This window comes from Monodon monoceros, unplaced genomic scaffold, assembly GCF_005190385.1.
Source record: "Monodon monoceros isolate NGI ecotype Baffin Bay Population unplaced genomic scaffold, NGI_Narwhal_1 Super_Scaffold_21, whole genome shotgun sequence".
Classification (NCBI taxonomy): Eukaryota; Metazoa; Chordata; class Mammalia; order Artiodactyla; family Monodontidae; genus Monodon; species Monodon monoceros.
The window spans coordinates 36423440-36442927 of record NW_021703778.1 but is presented as its reverse complement, the minus strand read 5'-3'; the positions used below and the strand labels follow the sequence as shown (position 1 = coordinate 36442927).

Sequence of the window (19488 nt, the reverse complement as noted above, 5' to 3'; positions counted from 1 at the left end):
AAGAACTGAGCCTGTCACTACCTAGCTTAAACCCTCCGGGGCTCCCCCATCCCCCTAAGGAGGCCACAGTCCTTGGAGGGCAGATGAGGTCTTCCTGATGGGGGCCTCTGTGGAACCTCACGTTCATACCTGGCCTTGCCCTCGTCACCACACCTCTATGCCCTTGACCATCCTCGCCCCCTGGCAGCTCCCCTCAATGAGCCCTGCTGGGCCTCGTCTCTCTGCTCCCTCTGCTCCCTCTTGTGGATTGCTGGGCTGCCCTGTCTGCCCAGGGCACACCTGCACATCTTTGAAGACTCAGCCTGGGTACCACCCCCTTCGTGAGGTCTTCCCTGCACTTGCCTGGCGGACGTGACCCCGCCCACCACACCCCTGAGGTCTCCAATTTCGGTGCCTGTGACTCTCATTACATTGACCTGTTTCATGATTCTGCCCTGTCCCTCTTCGAGTTTTTATGCTCACACCCCTACTGAGGTTCCAAACTCTCTCTCCAGCACTCAGAGCAGGGCCTGGCATGTGATAGGAAGTCAATAAATATATGCCAATTGGGTTCTCTCCATACAGTTGTATGTAAATGCAAGAGGCGGATGGAGCCCAAAATTCTGACCTGGAAAATGGGTTAGGTTTCCTACACTTCCCTTTGGTAAGATGATTAAGTTATTTTTAACTTCAGTGACCTTTCACCTCAGTTACAATTTATTGGTATCAGTGAATGGAGACACAGTGAAAGACATTTGTAAAAACCAACCCACCAACCAGAATCCTAACGAAAAAGCTTTTGTTTTCAAAATGTCACAGATCATCAAAAGTCAGTGAAAAGCATGCATCCCCTTTCTTATAGCTGAGTCCGTAGTATACCATCTATTTCTCTTCTCTCTGGGCAAGCAGTGAAGCTTGGAGACTTTATCTTACTCTCACCCTTTTAATCCCAGGGTATTCGGATAACTATATCCTGAGACAGTTCTTGTTTTAACTTTTTGTTGAAACGTAACACACAGTGACTTCCCTGGCGGTTCAGTGGATAAGACTCCATACTTCCAATGCATGGGGCACGGGTTCAATCCCTGGTCAGGGAACTAAGATCCCACAAGCTGCCTGGCACAGCCAGAAAAAAAAAAAGGGAAATATAATACACAGATAAGTGTACAGCTCATATAATTTTTACAAACCGTATACACCTGTGTAACCAGCACCCTGGTCAAGAAACAACTTAGCAGCACCCCAAAGTCCCCCCATCAGGTCCCCTCTGGGTCAGTAATTTGTCTCCTCCTGACCCTGCTCTGAAGTTTGCAGTGGGGCAGGTGGAGTGTTGGGAGCTGAACCGACCTGGCTCTAGACACACTTGTGCCACTTGTGTCACTTTTAATAGAGATTTTGCATTTTGAGGCAGGTCATCATGAGACCTCCTCGTGTTTTTCACGGAATTTTATTTCCCTTTGGGTTGCACTTCTGGTTTACAATAAGCCATAGTAGCTTAGTGTAGCACAGTTTATGGTTCAGTATGTCCCTTGCCCTGCACCTGTGGCTTAACACTCTACTCCTGAAGTCAATCAACCCCGCTGCATTATTACAGCCACGAGAAACACCTAAGGAACAATGGAGAGAATAACAAAACACTAAAATAAAAACAGCATACTGGCTACTCCCCTAGTATCAAGATGATCCACAACTGTAACTGGTCCTTCGTTGCACGTGACTGGTGGTCGCCCTCCCCAACCCTTTATCCCTGATGAGGAGTCCTGTCTCATAACCAGGGAGCTGTGCAGGGACCCGGTGTGCTGGGCTTGCCCGTCCCACAGTCTTTCACAGACAGACCTGGAGTTTTTCAAATGCAGGGCCATTTTAACCTCCCTGCTGCCTGGCCCTGTTAAGCTATTTCAAATCTCTGGACAGAATATTAGAGTCTTTCCTTTATCTCACCCTCTTGACTTGATAAAATAGCCCGTGGCCACGGAGGAAGCGAAGGTGGAATCGCACAGATGATGCTCAGATCGTGAGACAGAAGGTTGCAGAGCCCGGTGGAGAGTAGGGGCTGTGGTTAATTCCCTTTGGCGCTCCACCCAGCCACTGGTGCAACTGAGCTCTTGCCTCTGGCATCAGCAGAGGCTGTGGCTCCTGGGCCTACCTGCCCCTCACTCCCTCTCCCCTGCTCACTCTTCCCTGCTCTCTTCTTCCTGCTCACTCTTCCCAGTGTCCCAACTCTGTGAATTTTCCATCCATTCAAAGGCCCACGGCAGCTGTAGAAGAATGGCTGCTGGGAGGAGGAAGGTCTGGCTCCAAGGAAACACTTTGCCCAGGCCCCTCACATATCACAGGCCTTGGCAGGCACAGTGTCTCTGCCGTTTGTTTACACTGTCGGTGTCGGGGCAAGAGGCCTGCCAGGATGCCTCAGGGGGTGGCACATCTTGGCAGATTTACCACTCACGAGTTCCAGCCCCCAGGTTTTGTGGTGCAGGCACCCAGAGATGACCAGACACTGGGTGGGAGGCTCCTGGTAACTAAATTTGCAAGAGACTAATATTCCAGAAGCCCAATTATTATTCATTTACCTGGGGATCTCCAATCCCAAGCCACTTTCAGAGCACCCCTTGTTCCTGGTCTTCAGTGACGGAAAACTGAAATGGTGGCTTTGTGATCAGATGGTGGCTGGTGATGAGCACGGATTGAAAGAAAGGGGTCATGTGACGCACCCCCCTCAGGTGATGAATACTGCACTTCAAAATCCCCTTCTCTTCCCTGCCCCCCAGCGCGGTCGGCTCCGTCCCCAAGATTGCCTCGTTAACTTTTTTTTTAATTAATTAATTTATTTATTTTTGGCCGCGTTGGGTCTTTGTTGCTGCACGCGGGCTTTCTCCAGTTGCGGCGAGTGTGCGCTGCTCTTCGTTGCGGTGCGCGGGCTTCTCATTGCGGTGGTTTCTCTTGTGGAGCACGGGCTCTAGGCACGCGGGCTTCAGTAGTTGTGGCTCGTGGGCTCACTAATTGTGGCTCGTGGGCTCTAGAGCACAGGCTCAGTAGCTGTGGCGCACCGGCTCAGTTGCTCCACAGCATGTAGGATCGTCCCAGGCCAGGGCTCGAACCTGTGTCCCCTGCATTGGCAGGCGGATTCTTAACCACTGCACCACCAGGGAAGCCCTCGTTAACACTTTCTTCCAGGTTTCCCTGATGAACACGCCCCCTTCCACAGACAGGTTAGTGTCACTGGTTAAGTTGGAGTTAAGTGGACGAGACAGTGGTCTCCACTCAGTACACGTGGCTGTAATTAGTTGAATTCTTAGAGCATACGCTTATTTCTTTCATCTCAAAATCCTTGTCTCCTTACACACTGCTTGTAAATCCCTCTGTGCCATGTTTTTCTAAACATATCAATGGTCTAGAAACCACCCTCTTGCTGAAGAGTTTCAGCACTATTGTCACTTGCCTCTCTCAGCTGTCCCATGTGATGCCGCCTTTCTGAGTCACTAGCTCTTGCCTGTCTCCCTCCTGTTCCTGTCCTGAGATCTGTGGCGCAGCGGATGGGGTATTGGGAGCCAAAGAGACCTGACAGGCCTGGTTCTAGACACACCTGTGCCCCTAACTAGCAGCATGACTAGGGCAAATCACTTTTGGAGATCTCATTTTTCCTCACCTGCTCAGCTGATACCCGTACTTGCCCATCCCATTCCAGAAGGCTGCTCGAAATCACTCAGTGTGGCGGTGAACGTTGAAATCCTACTGTCTGTGGTAATATTGATAACTCAGATCGAATGGAACCTGCTTTCACCAAAGAATGGACGTTTCTAGGTTTCTGAGACCAACTGTCCTCCGAGGGACCAGAAAGCTTTAGCTGGGAAAACATCTCATCTGTGTAGACTCTTCGGGGGCCTCTAGTCCCAGTCCTTGGGGAGTGTGGCTTGCAGCTTGAGGGCACGTATGCAGGTCTTCTCGTTTGGAGGACTGGGTGTGGTGTTGACAGTGAAGGTGATAGGAGCTAGGTTTGGGATGACCCTTTCCAGGTTTGATTTTGCTTTCAGTGAAAGTTCCATTGGCTCAGGAGATCCCTGAGTTAAGGGAATGGCACATGGAATACTTGGATTAGTCATTTTCCGTTTTCTTTTTGTAACAGTGGAACCACTTTTTCAAGTGAAACCTTGAAACAATAGAAAACATGTAAAAGCAGAGATGCTCTGATGACTGGATGGTGAGAACCCAAAGCGCTCTCCCGGGCTGGGTCTTTGCCCCACCTCACTGGTCCCTGAGGCAGCTCTCTGGAACTTCTGGGCTGGGCTGGTTTGAAAGCTAGCTGTGTGTGCATGCTGAAAGCGCTGGCCTGAGTTTTCCACATTAGCCCTCTTGGAACTAAAATCAAGAGGCTAGAAGGAATCTCCATGGCCCAGACTTGTAACTGGATTTAGGACTCTACGGAGAGCCCCTCTTGTTGTTCTGTCCTTCCCTTGCTCCACCACAGGCTGCCCCTCCTGGGGGGAATTGTAGCTTCACCCACCTTCTGTTGAATTTTAGACCTTTTATCTGTTAAACAGGGAGTGAGACCTAACTAGGCAAAATTTGTTGTCAGAAGCAAACCAGATAAAATATGCAAAAGTGAAGTATAGTTTCCTGCCCCCTTTCCCTGAGGGTGCACCTTCTTTCCTCCTGGGCTGTCCCAGCTGCTCTCCAGTATTTCCTTCCAGTCATTTACTTGGAAAGCACCTCCATTTAGCACTTACCACACTGCATTGGAATTGTTCACCATTTCATTTTAGAAAATGCATCCTCTGCCAGACTGCACTCCTTAAGAGGAGTGCAGAGCAGGGGCTGCACTAAGAGGAGGAAATTTTTCACTTGTCCCAAAGTATATGCTCTACAATTGATTGTTAATTGAATAAGCGTCAATGATATTCATCTTGAATCACCCAGGACCGCGCACGCAGGAAATAAGGAAGTGTGTGTGTGTGTGTGTGTGTGTGTGTTAGGCAAGGGGGAGGATAGTGGTGAAGCATTACCACAGTGGGCAACTATGCCAGAAAAGTACTTTAAGAGGCAAAACATCTGAATTGGAGTCTCAGCGCCACTCTAAGAGAGACCTGGGGTCCAAGCTGCCTGGGTTTATTCACCTGTATAATAGGATTAAATACGGATTAACAGGGATAAACACCCGCTTTCAGCTGTAAGGGAAAACGCTTTGGAAAGGGTCTTTCAGTGGTCCCCGGGCGGAGTAAGGCGAGAAGCCGCCACCTCCCCAAATTATCACGGGGGTGGGAGAAGCAAGGCACGACTACCCGCTCCACGTGCGACGATTATAGTTGCGGCTCCGCACCCCCAAATCCGGCGTGTAGGAAAGTCCCACCCGTCGTCAATGATTCGTCTGAAACAAATGGGCGCCCAAGCCATCCGCATAGATTACTGGTTAATCCTGCTGTCAGTCCGCAGGGCCTGGTGGAGGCCTATGGGAAATGTAGTCCGGCCAAGCCGCAGTCTTTCTGGGGCTCGCATTTCCGCTTCCGGTGTTTATGGCTCTCCGAAGGTCCGGACTTGAGCTCTGGCCTCGTAGTGGGAGTGTCGTGTGGGGACTTTGCGTGCTCACAGAGAAGGTACCGCGGAGTAGGGGCCCTCCAGTGGTCGCAGGGCCTCGGCGGACAGGAGCGGCCCTCACCTCGGGCCTGGGCCCGCGCGGGCTGGGCGTGACCGGGCGGAGACCCCGGGTCCCGCGTCCCCGCGAGCAGTCCCCGGGGCAGGATGCGCCCCTCATGCTGGCGGCGTCCTCCTTCTCCCTGTCCACCTGGCCCGGTGGGGATGACCCTGTCCCCCAGGGCCCGCGTTTACCCCATAAAGCTTCTAAAGAAGGTCGCCCGCGGAGCAGAGTAGCCTTCCAGTGTAAGTCACGCTCTGCGGGCCAGTCACCCGGTCCACCGTCACCGGGCTGAGCCACTGCCCATTTCTTGCCAGCTTTGTGACCTTGGGCAAGGTCCTGGGGGTCTCTGAGCCGTGACTGCCTCAGCTTTGAGGGAGTTGAAGCCTGACTATCTCTTAACTTTCGTTCCAACTGTAACATCCTGTGAGTCTGTGATCTTGTTTTCCTTGCTGTTACATCTTGTAACCTTAACCAGGGTAAATCTCCCTGTTTGGGAGAGAGTTATGATGCCAAGACTGAGGAATCCAGAGAGGGCCCGCCCAAATCTGAGAACCCACCCAGAGGCGAGGAGAGTTGAGAGTTGGAGCGGTTGAATCTCTGAAGCTTAGAGCGGGCTCCACTCAGGCTCTGCTCTCCAAGGTGCTGCTACCTTGTGTGCCGTCTGCCTCTTGTACTGCATGTACTTGGCAACACTCTGAAGACCAGTGGCTTGGGAGAATGAGCAGTTTATTGTCCCCGTTATCTCCATCAGCTCATCCTCATTCTTCAGTATGGATCATTGGCATTTTCTTGGCGTTAAGTAAATCGCTATGCAAACACAGCTTCACGCTCCTCTGCTTTCCACCCAGACCACCAGCCCTTGACTCCTACTGTCAGACTTCTGGAGCTGCCTCCCCAGTGACAGAGGGCCAGACTCCATGGGCATCAGGACATGGGGAGGGAGGAACAGGAAGATTTTTCTTCACCTCAATCCCACTGGACTAACCCTTGTGATTTTCACTAGAATTCACTCTGTAATGTATGTCTCTGGCTCTAGAATTTCAAGTTCTACTTAGACTCCTATCTAAAGGTGGCTTCCCAGTGAAGTAAAGGAAGAGGTTTGAACTTCAGATCACAGCTGCAGGGTTCGTCTCTGATCTGAACAATGGCTGTAGCTGTGGATGAACAAATCCAGACTCCTCAAGTACAAGAAGAGCTCCAAATAGTGAAGCTGGAAGAAGATTCCCACTGGCAGCAGGAAATTTTCTTTCAAGGGAGTATCCCTGAACCAGAGACCTCCTGCCAGCACTTTTGGTACTTCCACTATCAAGGAGCATCAGGACCCCGGGAGGCACTCCATCCAACTCCAGAAGCTCTGTCATCAGTGGCTGAGACAGGAGAAGTGTACGAAAGAGCAGATCCTGGAGTTGCTAGTCCTGGAACAGTTGCTGGCTGTCCTTCCCCAGGAGATCCAGATCTGGGTTAGACAGAAACATCCAGAGAGTGGAGAGGAGGCAGTGGCTCTGGTGGAAGACTTGCGAAAAGAACCTGGAAGACTGGGGCTGCAGGTGAGATATGGAAACTTAGTTCTGAGTAGTTAAAATAGAGGAATGTGAGAGACAGAGCCACCTTGGGTTGCCAGCAGTATGGGTGATGTGTACACTTTGCTGTTGGTGTCGGCACAGAATTTGCTTATTCCCTGGGCCTGGTAGCTGCAACTTTCCTTCCATTTTCAGACTTGACTTTTCAGAGGACGCACAACATTGGTTGCTCTGAGTGTTGGTCCCCACCAGTAAATAAGAGAATTGTTTAAAATAGTTTGAGCACCACTCTGATCCAGGAGGAGCAGATACAACCTATTTTCTCTTTGGAGAACAGCTCTCATTCAGCAGCAGCCAGCCTGAAGCACTGGTCTTTATTGACATTGTTGAACCTTTAGGTCCTGTCGCAAAATAGCTGCCTTGTTGCTTGCTCTCTCTGTATTGTTAGTTTTGCCTAGAGGTTGACAGGAGCAGCCCTGGGAGAGCTGGGTGGGCAGATTGCAGTGGGCCTGGGTTCCAGATCTTATCTCCATGGCATCTCCCACACATCCACACTCCTTACTGCCCCTGCAGTGATTTGCATAAGACTGAGTTCCCCCTTTGCTTCTTTATGTCTGGGGATGATTAAGTTTTAGTGCCTACAGAATTCTGACCATTTCCAGTCCTTGAACAGGGACAGAAGGTGCTGTCAGAGGAGAAGGAACCCTCAGGATCGGTACTAGGTCCCCTAAACATCCATCTGAAGCAAGCACAGACAGAATCCATGTATCTGTTCCAGGCAGTGGTGAAGAACTCACAACAGAACCAGAAGACCAAATGAACCACAGCCCCAAAGTAAAACTTGGATTCTTCCACGAGAGCGGTAAGCAGCAGCAGTGTAGGGAGGGAGAAGGGACCCTTCTGTGGGGAGGGCGCGAAACCCGCTCTGAGTGCAGGAAGTGGGGTAGAGGGTACAGCTCCTTTCCCTGGGAGGATGTGGCATATAAACTGAGGCTGACCACATGAATCTGTGGAATCCTCAACAGGCACCTCCAAAGGGAAGAAGAACCTTGGTCGGCATGTTTTGTAAAACTACACAGCAGAGCTGGTGGCACCTCTCCTTATGTGAGTGAGACCTTACTGGTCCCAGGAGGTAAGGTGTGGGTACCAATTTTAGGCCTGGGTGGTAGGAAAGGCACAAGGTAGGGCTAAACTAGAGTGCAGTAATTCCCAAAACAGGTACGTGTCCCCAGACCAATTCAGATGATTCACATGTGTTATCAAAACTGAAGAATAAAAGCATAAAACGCTGACAGTCAGTAACGTGGATGGATATGGAAGGGAAATCTGGAACTCTCCTTCGAGAAATGTGTTGTTTTGCTTTTTCACCAGTCCTTCTTTGATGGGACAAAGCAGACACTAAGAGGAGGAGGAAGACTCTTCTGTTTCCAAACCCGATGGGCTGGTCCCTGGGGGGGGCCCAGAAGCGTTCCCTCTAATGGCTCCTTTCTCTCCCCGCAGGCCTGCCTGATCCTCAGGCTCTGGCTCTTTCTCCGGAGCACAGGTGTGACCAGGGGGCCATAAGCAGCTTCCAGATGGGCCAGACATTCCTCTTACTCAGGTCACCTTCTACTACTGAGTGGGGCCCTTTGCACCAGTTCTCTTGCTTATCGGAAATTGCAAAGGAATTTTACCCAGCGGGCAGGCCCAGTAACTTTATAGATGAGGCTCCAAATTTCATCAGCTTGAAAAATGTTGCCCAAATCTCCTTCCTTGTGTAAGGCAGCGCCACAGCTGAGGTAGTGAGGGGTTGTATTAAGTCATTCTTTTCCTTGACTCTAAGATTGCTTGTTTGTCTTAAAAGTAATGGCTACTTCCTTCTTTCGGTATCTGGATCTCGTCCTCATAGTATGCAGGATTGTGTAGTGGGAGAAAAACAAAAGCTTCAGATTCAGACAGTCTTGAGTTCAAATCCCAGCTCTGCCGCATACTAAACAGGAATTTTGAGCAAATGTGAAGTTCCCAGCGCAGTGCCTGGTGTTCAGTAAATGGTAGCTTAGTTCTTCCTTTGCTTTCTCTCCTCCCTGTCCCACTCATTGCATTTATTTATTTATTTTAATTAATTAATTTATTTTTGGCATGTGGGATCTTCCCAGACCAGGGCTTGAACCCATGTCCCCTGCATTGGCAGGTGGATTCTTAACCACTGCGCCACAGGGAAGCCCGCCCTTGGACCTTTTTTTTTTTTGCGGTACGCGGGCCTCTCACTATTGTGGCCTCTCCCGTTGCGGAGCACAGGCTCCGGACGCGCAGGCTCAGTGGCCATGGCTCACGGGCCCAGCCGCTCCGCGGCATGTGGGATCTTCCCAGACCGGGGCATGAACCCGTGTCCCCTGCATCGGCAGGCAGACTCTCAACGACTGTGCCACCAGGGAAGGCCCCCCTCCCTTGGACTTAAAAAAAAAAAAAAAAATCTCCTCTCCCTGGCATATAAAGTGGTTGGGATTATTAGAGTCACCCAACCATTATGTCTTCTTCTTGTCTCCCTGCAAACAGCCTTTCCAACCCACAGACCCTGTGTGAGCTCCCACGTGGAGCAGGAGGAAAAGCCACAGAGTCCAGGTCTTCAGCGCTCCAGAGGGAAGGAGAGTGTGAGACTCCCTGGTGGGTTGGGGCAGAGTCAGGCCTGGCCAGGTGCCCATCTTGAGAAAAGCCAAGATGGGGGATGAGCTGGAGTGGCAGGGCCTGGAGGATGAGAAGGTGGCAGGGATGCATTGGGGCTACGAGGAAACCAAGATTTTCCTGGGAATTCGCAGTGAGTCCTGGATTCATGAGAAGCTCTGTACGTGCCATCGGAACCGCCAGGTGTACCGGATTGTGGCTGAGCGGCTGCAGGAACGGGGCTTCCTGCGGACCCTGGAGCAGTGTCACTACCGGTTCAAAAACCTTCAGACCAACTACCGCAAAGCCAGGAGCACCCACACTCCAGGCACCTGCCCCTTATACGATGAGATGGATGCCCTGATGAGTCCCTGGACCCTGGCCAACACCTTTGATGCCTTTGAGGTAGCAGGAGGTGTTCTGTGGACTAGAGGGGACTCCAGTGAGAACCAGAAGGCAGTGACGGGATGGTAATGAGGTGACAGAGGAGCCCCAAGAGGAGCCCGGGAGCCTCGGCCCCCAGGCTTTGAGGGGGTATCCCAATGGTAAGCTCTCTTCCCCAAAGTGCACTTCAGAACAGTGGGAGAGAGGAAGCCCTGCGGGAAGATTAGGGACTGTGAATCAGGAGACATGCTTATGTCTGTCACTCTGCTATCACTAGTCTGTATCTGAATGGGCTTGTCAGGAGGAAAATTGTTGATTTCTATAGAGGAATACTATTTACAGCCTATCTTTAAATACTGATAGAAACCAGTAGTCCAGGGTGACTCAGGAAGATGATTTTGAGGATTTTGCTCTGCTCGCCAGCAAAGGGATCTCCCTGCCTGCTTTTAGTAACAATATTAGAGAAACAGGAGAGTTACTTAAAGTTTCAGTTGTTTGTTTCCACCTAAAGTGCCCCATAGATGTGAACTCTGCATATATTATATATAACAGTCTGCCACTTTAAAGACTTGTCTTTTCCCGGGTACATTGGTTAAACACCCTGAGCCCCCATTTTCTTATCTGCAAAATGGACACAGTGATGGTAACTACCTCCCTGGGTTGTTACATTGTTTGCATTCAGCAAATGTTAGTTCTCATTGTCATCATTGTTATAATTATTGTTAAAATACATAAGCACATTGCCCTGTATGCTGAACTTAAGGGGGAAAATTTCCTAAGTCATTAACTTTTTCTTCTGAAAACTAGACCTTTCCGAGACGTGCTTCCATTCTCATCCCACCTACCACTTCCACATATGAGAACAGAAGGCAACTTACATAAGAACCCCATGTCCCTTCTTGCTTTTCCTTGGGCAGGACCTCCAGTTCCCCCATCAGATGGGGTCTCAAGTCTGGAGGGAAGTGAAGAACTCTGGAAGGACAGTCTCCAGGATTTCAAGGAAATTCGGAAAACTTCCTGTGCAGGTGGGAAATGAGTGAAAGCTAGTATCTTACCAACAAAGAAGTCAGACCTGGAATTCTGAACATGAATGAGCCAGTACTGGGCAAGGGCGGGAGAGGAACCCAGGCACTTGATCTTCCCGGGTTATTGTTCTGTGGTGCTGAAACCACAGGAGTTGTGAGAAGAACAGAAAAGAAAGCCTGGTCTCTTTAGTTACCTTGGAATATGTAGCTATAAACAAAGTATTAGTGTTTATGATTTCTCTCTTAAATTTCTATCTGAATTATAATTTTAATTAACTATCACTTAACCAGGTTAGTAGAAAAAGGGAACATGGATAACCCCAAATTAAAACTACAGTCAACCTTAGATTATTGGAGGGTGAATTTCTCATGATTAAGATGAGCTCCCTTCCGTGGTGGGGCTCAGTCATTTTGTTGGAATTTCAGGCGATCTGGTAAATAGAACTTACTCAGGTTCTAGACTGACTGAGAGAGACATGAGTAAGACATTGAGATCAGAATGGCAGCTTTCTAAATGGTGGAGCTCTTGAGGGTGTGGCTTAGCCGTGGGGTCACACAGAGCCCCAGAACTGAGCCACAGGCAGCACTGGACAACCACCACCTCGCCCTGCAGGGATAGAGCCTTCACTGCTGATCTGAGCCACGTACACCAGCTGCTTGTTAACCAAGGAAGTCATTCCTCCCACCTGTAAGGAAGGGGATGGAGAATGGCCAGGAGAATTATTCTAAGGCACGTCTCTCTACCCAGAAGGCAGTATCAGGAAGAGAAAGGTGGCTTTTTAGTACCGATTGCCAGTTCGTAGGTGATGGGAGGAGAGGGGGAGCTGAGCTTGGCGACAGAGCCTCTGAGGAGGGGGTGCAGCTCTGACTGAAGAGGAAGAAGTGCGCCTGGACCTGCCTCCAGCCTTTCTCCACATGACCTTCCTGCTTAGAAGCTGGGGGAGTGAGTGAGGCCTGGATGTCTGCTGGTCTTGACAATGGTTCAGCCATATTCCAGCTTATTTGTTCCTGGTTAATGGAAAATTGATTAAGGTCTGTCACCACCAATAACTTGTTTTTAAGTGACCAGTTAGGACCTCTTTCACGTTGTTTCCATTCTTCTGAATCAGAAAATAGGTAACCTTTGCAGTTTCATTTCATTCTTTCAGATCTTGAAACAAGGACAGAGAATGAGGAGGATTCAAGCCAGGACATTTCAGAGGCAGTAAAACTACCTGGGGTGTTATTAGGAAGATCCAGCATGGATGTTTCCCAATACCTCAACTAGAGGAAAGACTGGGAAAGTGAATATGGGGCAGAGAAGCAGTGGGAAATATCCTTAGAAGATGGACAAGAGTTGCTCTCTCCTCCAGAAAGAGACTTAGGTAAATTCATAGGTCCTCAGGGAACCTATTTGGCGAAAAACCCAATATATGCTGTGAATGTGGAAAACATTTCAGCCTGAGCTCACACTTAGCTGTCCACGGATTAGCCCACACTGGAGAAAAGAAACCCTATAAATGTGGCCAATGTGGGAAAAGCTTTGGCCAAAGCTCATATCTGGTTTGCCACCAGAGAATCCACACGGTGGGGAAGCGCTACAAATGCCCCAAATGTGGGAGAGGCTTCAGTGATCATTCTGACCTCATCACACACCAGAGAATCCACACAGGAGAAAAGCCCTATAAATGTGGGGAGTGTCGCACAGGCTTCACGCAGAGCACAGGCCTTATTATGCACCAGAGAATCCACACAGGAGAGAAACCCCGTAAGTGTAGTGAGTGTGGAAAGAGTTTCACCAACGGCTCACACTTGGGGACACACTGCTGAACGCACACTGGCGAAAAGCCCTACCAGTGCCCTGAGTGTGGGAAAACGGTCAGTAAGAGTTCCGCTCTCACCAGCCATCAGAGGAGAGAAACCCTATGAGTGTCTGGAATGTGGAAAACGTTTCAGTGACTGCTCAAACGTCATTACCCACCGGCGAATCCACACTGGAGAGAGACCTATAAATGCGGGGAACCTGGGGAGAGCTTCAATCAGAGCTCAGGTCTTATTACTCACCAGAGAATCCACACGGGAGAAAAACCCTATGGATGTGCTGAGTGTGGGAGCCAATTCAACAATAGCTCACGTATTAGTGCACGTCAGAGAGCCCACGCCGGGGAGAGACTCTAGGTGTAGGGGACCTATCTGGAAACACTGCAGAATCTACCCCAAACACGGGTTTGTATGGCCCTTGACTCTATACCACGACACCCACAGAAGGAGAGAGAGCTCAAATCCCAGTCCAACAGACCGTATTTTGTTTCTCTCACTCTACCCGCTGGGCTTATGAAATACCACTCAAGGCTTTCCTGTCCATGCTGTTAAAATGGAAGCTGATTTCCAGAGGTTTCAGAGACTAGTTCTGAATCTGACTGTATCGCCATCTCAGTGTGTCTTCACTGTGATTCTGTGCCTCAATTTTCACAGCATGGTAATGTGAGGGTGAGATCCATATCCTCCTTCCAGGACGGAGGCAGCTCTGCCCTCCCGTGGTGATGGCATTAAAGATGTAGAACCAGCAGTGGCCGAGCAGTTTCCTCCCAGCACTGGCAGCTAAACAAGGATTTGTTTATGAACTAAATACATTTCTAAAGGTCTTCCCCTGTTCTCCCTCTGGGAGGACTGGAGCCTCGGAACTGTCTGTGTTTCCCTACATCCCCTGTCTTAGATTTACATGGAGTTACTTGAGAGGAAAGCATTCTATTGGGTTATTTGGAGGAGGGAAGAGGAGGAAAGATCAATGCTAAAGGCTGACTTTCTAAACCATACCCTACTCTTCCTCCAACATATTAGGTTGAACCATGGGAGATTGCCATTTTTGGTCTATAAAACTAGCGATTTCATGATTCAACCGAAGTAGAATTTTTGCATGGTTGAATTACTCCAAACTGTCAGCAGGGCTGCTGCAGAGCTTTAAAGCTCATACCGTATCCTACAAATGTGAGACCGGGTCTAGAAGATCGTGAACCAGGGTAATAAAGTGGGTAAAGTCTTTTCTGTTTGTAAATATGTCCAGAGCAATAACTAGGAACCATGGCGTTGATTAAGAAGACTCCTGGTTGGAGGAGTTACCGCTATATCACCTGCCTCTGACAAGCTCACTAGTTCCTGTCTGTGCTCAGGTGTCCAGGTCCTACGGGGGAGGCCAAGTGCAGGTCAACAGGTTCTGGAGATTTGGGCATCTCTCTGGGAGCAGAGTCCCTGGAGGGCCTCTGACATACACAGCAAATGGTGCTTGGAAATAAATGGAACACAGTTTCTCCCTCTTAAAATAATTTCCTTGTGTGTTTGATTTTAAAGGATTTTCCCACAACTTTCCAGAAACCCATCAATTATAAAACAAAGCACAATCTACACATAGTACAATTTTATCTAAGTAGATTTATAAAGTATGATTATGAAGTAATTAGTCTTTCTTTAAAAAAACATAAAAGAACTTATCTAAATAAGTATCTGTCAAAAGTAGTCATTTTGATGCATTGTGGACTTTATATGTTGTTGCCACTGTTAAAGACATCCTTTGGGTTTTCCTTTAAGAACTGTCTTCAAGTCACCTTAGAAAGCCTCGTGTCCGTGTATCTCCAGCACACAGAGATACACGTGGGGAAGGCTTGATAAACACTGACAGAAAAGACAGTTTGCTTATTGTCTAGCCTGATCACCTCCCTTATCCACGAGAGGTGACTCTGCCCAGTATCTCCTTTCCAAAAAGGGATTGACATCCCTTCAAAGCATGCTGCCATCGAGGAGACTTTTCAAAGAGCCTATTTTGGAAGATGGTTTTTCCAGGTATCCCTGGGAGTTCCCTGGTGGTCCAGTGGTTAGGACTCCACGCTTCCACTGCAGGGGGCACGGGTTCGATCCCTGGTTGGGGAACTAAGATCCTGCAAGCTGTGCAGCATGGCCAAACAAACAACAACAAAGGTATCCCAGAAATCTGAGCTTAGAGTTTTTTGTATAGCCAGGAAATAAATCTGATATGGAATATTTTCAATAATTTCACTCTTTCCAATGAGAAAGTCTTCACTTAGGTGGAAATTCATCATACTAAAACCTAGTGTAGCTCTGCATTATAAAAATACTTTGGAAGTAACCAGATTTCCTTTTAGAAAATTTGCCATCATACTTTGGAATGATCCAGAAGATTCAAATATAATATCCATACAATTTCATCTTACATGTGTTTTTCCCCTTAGCAAAATAAGGGAAAGTTGAGCTGGAGATTGTAGATATTTCATATGTATTTTACCATCCTTAGAGCAATGTGACATGTTAGTTGCTTTAAGTAACGTTTGCTGTTAGTACTCCTACATGGAGTACTTACAACAGTGAGTTAAGTGTGGGTTAGTAGCCGCATGGAGATGTTTCCCAGTGGACCAAATGTAATATGATGATTTCTACAGTGTCCTAATTTTTTATTTGGAACTGTAGCCATCCATTCTCTTGCTCAAAAGTGTTTTGATTTACCTTTTTGCCGGCCACTGTGCTCAGCATGAGCTAAGCTCTGGAGGCTCTTATTTTTAACTCAATTCAAACTCATAATTATGGCTTTAAAGTATCTGAACCAGACAAGCAGGGTGGCTTTTGGAAGCTAGTTACTTGAAAATCCCTCAAGCTATTTACTTGAAAATACTTTTATGCATCCCTAGTTATAAAAGTTTAATATAACTGGGGATGCATAAAATTCACTTATGATAAAAGTTGCAATAGGTGACAGACACAAATTATGCATCGCCAAATTTTTATCGAAGAAACTCATAGCAAAAATACCTGTCCTTATTCTCATTTACAGATAGCAAGAGACACCGGATTTGGGTCTCAGGGCACTGATCCTGCTTAGGCAAAGCTGGTGCAAAATATTAACCCATCAAGTAAATGAATTCTAAGTGAATCCTGTGAGTGGAATGGTCAAAGGGAGAGACATTTTAATCAAATGTATTATGAGACTCTAAGCCCCAGGGTGGAGACTTGTGTGAGACTGATGTCTCCAAAGAGTATATAATAAGCCACATGGGACTTGCAGACACCACTGTCTGGTGAGCGTGACCCAGGCCTCCCAGCTGACTCAGCCCAGGGCAGGGGGCTCCCACTCGCCTGCTTGGATAACTTTGCACCACCCTCAGAGAACATGACCTTCTCCCTTCACTTCTCTTCAACACAGCTATAATCAGTCCTCCAGTCAAGAATGCAGAGTGAATATTCTAGTAGGAGCCAAGTTTTCTGACATTTCTTGTGTGTCAGGCCTCTAATCACGTTATTGCAGGGGCTCATTTACCCATTTCAGCCACTTCATGAGGTGCTACTATGATTAGGCCCATTTTACAGAGGGGGAAACTGAACACAGAGCTGGGACTTGGGCCCTGAGCTGTCTGACTCCCAACCGTGCAAACTGTCAGTAGCTACAGCGTATGTGGGGTCGGGCTGTGAAGTCAGTACATAAGGGAATGATTGTGTATGGTCAAAGTTAGTCTGTGGACTCCCTTCCATAGCCCATTAGGGAAGGGCAGCCTCTCTCAGACCTGTGAGGTGCTTGAATGCTGAAAGCCCGTAGGACAAGGGCGCAGCCAGAGGAGGGCTGGAGGGGGGCCGGGCCTTCTAAAGCACGGAACCCTGGCATCCACTTTTTAAAAACTGTGGTAAAATAAACATAACGTAAAATTTACCCTTTTAACCATTTTTAAGTTTGCAATTCAGGGGCATTAAGTACATTTGCACTTTTGTGCAACTATCACCATTATCCAACTCCAGAACTTTTTTTATCATCCCAACTGAAACTCTGTACCCATTAAACAGGAACTCCCCATGCCCGCCTCCCCCAGCCCCTGGCAACCACCATTCTGTTTTCTGTCTCTATGAACTGGCCTATTTTAGGTTCCCCATGTAAGTGGAATCATATATTTGTCTTTTTGGGTTTGGCTTAGTTCACGGCATCCATTTTGCCCAAGTCTAAGGGTGGCACTGGGCAGAGAAGATCTAAACCACTCATTGGCTGGCTACACTGAAATGAATCCAGAAAAGCAGGTGAGCTATACAGGCAGGCTGCCGCAGGTGTGAGCGCTGTATCACGTGCCCTCGCTCTTCCCGCCTGGAGGAGGCCTCCACCCCCTCTTCTAGGCCATGGCCGCGGCCCCCCGCCCTCTCACTCCGAGCCCTTGAGGGACTCCCAACTCAGCGCCTGGGCACAGCACGCAGGGCCAATGCTGACCAGCTACGGCCCATTTTCTCAGCTGCAGTTCCAACTTCCTGGGGCTATGCCTTTTTCCACTTGTCCTTCCCTTTGCTGTTTCCTTTGCCTGGAACACCCTACCATCTCCTTGGCCTGAAGAAAAGATGCAACCCAAATATCACCTTTCCTGATCACACCTGGTCTCTAGCCAAGCGGAGGCGCATACTCAGCCCTCTCTGCTCCTAGAACACACGACCCCTTCCCTCTATGGGTGTTCCCCCCAAATCCCCCACCAGTGGAGCTATATTTCTGTATCTCTGTATCTCCTATCCCAGCATGGTTCTCGGCGCACAGCAATGCTCAGTAAATGCTAGTTGAGAGAATCAGAACCTATAGCATCACCTCCTTCTCCCACGGCTGTGGGAACACCTGCTTCCCTCCCTAACCTCCAGTGACTCGACTCGTTCACAATAACCAATCACGGAGATCATGTGTGGGAGGGGCGATTCATTTATCCTTCATTCATTCAACCTGTGCTGTGCTCTCTCTGTCTCACTGTCTCAGCCTGCCAGTTTCTTTCTCACCTCTGCTTTTCTCCACAGGTGTCTCAGTCTCTGAGGCGTGGCCTCTTCCACAGACCCTTGTTCCTGCTCCCCAGAAACCCAGCCCCACCCACGCGGAGCCGACCCTGGCCCTGACTCCATTCTCCCTGGTGGACTGGAGTTCTGTGTTATGTAGTTCAAATTCTCTGAGAGAAGTTCAGATTGGCTCATCCTAGTGAAAGGATTTGGGTCCCTGGGTCACACGTCCCTCCCTGGGCCAAGCCGCTGTGGCCGGGTGGGGGTGGCTGACTCACACTTTCAGAGGACCTGGAAGAGTGCGAGGCAGTTCCAGAGAAGGTCCTGGGCTGAGGCCCTAAAGACACAGCCTTTAAAAGTATCCCTTGCTCCCCTGGACATGCCTCAACATGCCTCCTCCTCTGGCCTGGTGACACCCTTCTCACCTTGACACATTCTGTTCTGGAACACATCCTTCTGAGCACACATACTCAAGAGCTGCCCCAAATCGAATTACTCACCTTCTCTACGTTGTTATTTGCAGGGTTTCTTGCTTGCTCCTCTTTCATCCTCTCTAAATAGCGGCTTGGTCTTTCTTGTATCCTTGAGCTTTTGTGAAGCCAAAACAGTTCCTAAACTTTCTCTGCCGTCCATGCTGCTGAGTCTTCTGTCCCGCTGCCAGAGTGGATCCTGTGCTGATGTCAACGTGAATCGCTTACTTTCTTTCGGTCCCCTAAGGGGTTCTCTAGGGCATCTTCCTAGAATTGCTGAGAGAACCCCAGGAGTTCCTCCCTGTGGAATATGTCCATTCTCAAAGAAGCATTTTGGCAGTTGGAGGTGGGGATTTGTGCTTGTCATAAAAATTGGGGGCACACCCGGTGTGCGGTGACGGGGGCCACATAGATGCAATGCAATTGTTGAGGCAGTCCTGCACGAGGGTCCTGCCGGGCATTCTTGAAGGGCGGTGATCCTCAGCCTGGTCCACAGACTTGCAGCGTGGGCATCACCCGGGACCTTATCTGAAGTGCAAATTCTCCAGCCCCACCCTCAAACTTGAGGTGGCTTTTTAATGTGGTGACTTGGCTGGGCAGAACCACATGCCCCAGAATTCACTCCCCTGTGTGTTTCCGCGTAGAGTGGACCACGAGAGACGTTTCTGAGTGAGATGTGGTGGGTGGAAGGGAAGCCGCAGCCATTCTGGTTTTACGCTCGGGCGTTGGGGCAGGTGCGGCTGTGACTCACCGGTCAGTGTGGATTATCTGCCTGCAGCTGCTCCACCTTCCCGTGACCTTCCTTAAGCTTCTCCCACCCCTAGGCCGGGGGCGTGTTTAGCTCAGTGATGAATCGTGCAGGTGACCTGCATCAAGACTGGACACAGCGAGAGTTGACAGGTTCCAGCTGGTCCTTGCCATCCCCTTCCTGCCTGCCCTGTGGGCCCCAAGCTCCAGCAGCAGATGGACAGGAAGACAGCAGCCTTACAGAGACTGTGGGCCCAGCCCCCACAGGTACTCTGTGTGTGTGTGTGTGTGTGTGTGTGTGTGTGTGTGTGTGTGTGTGTGTG

General features: G+C 49.2%; 1 pseudogene; it reads left to right on the top strand.

Moving 5' to 3' along the window:
• Positions 1-5393: 5393 nt before the first annotated feature.
• On the top strand, positions 5394-14466 carry LOC114903808 (annotated as a pseudogene).
• The last annotated feature ends 5022 nt before the right edge of the window (positions 14467-19488 follow it).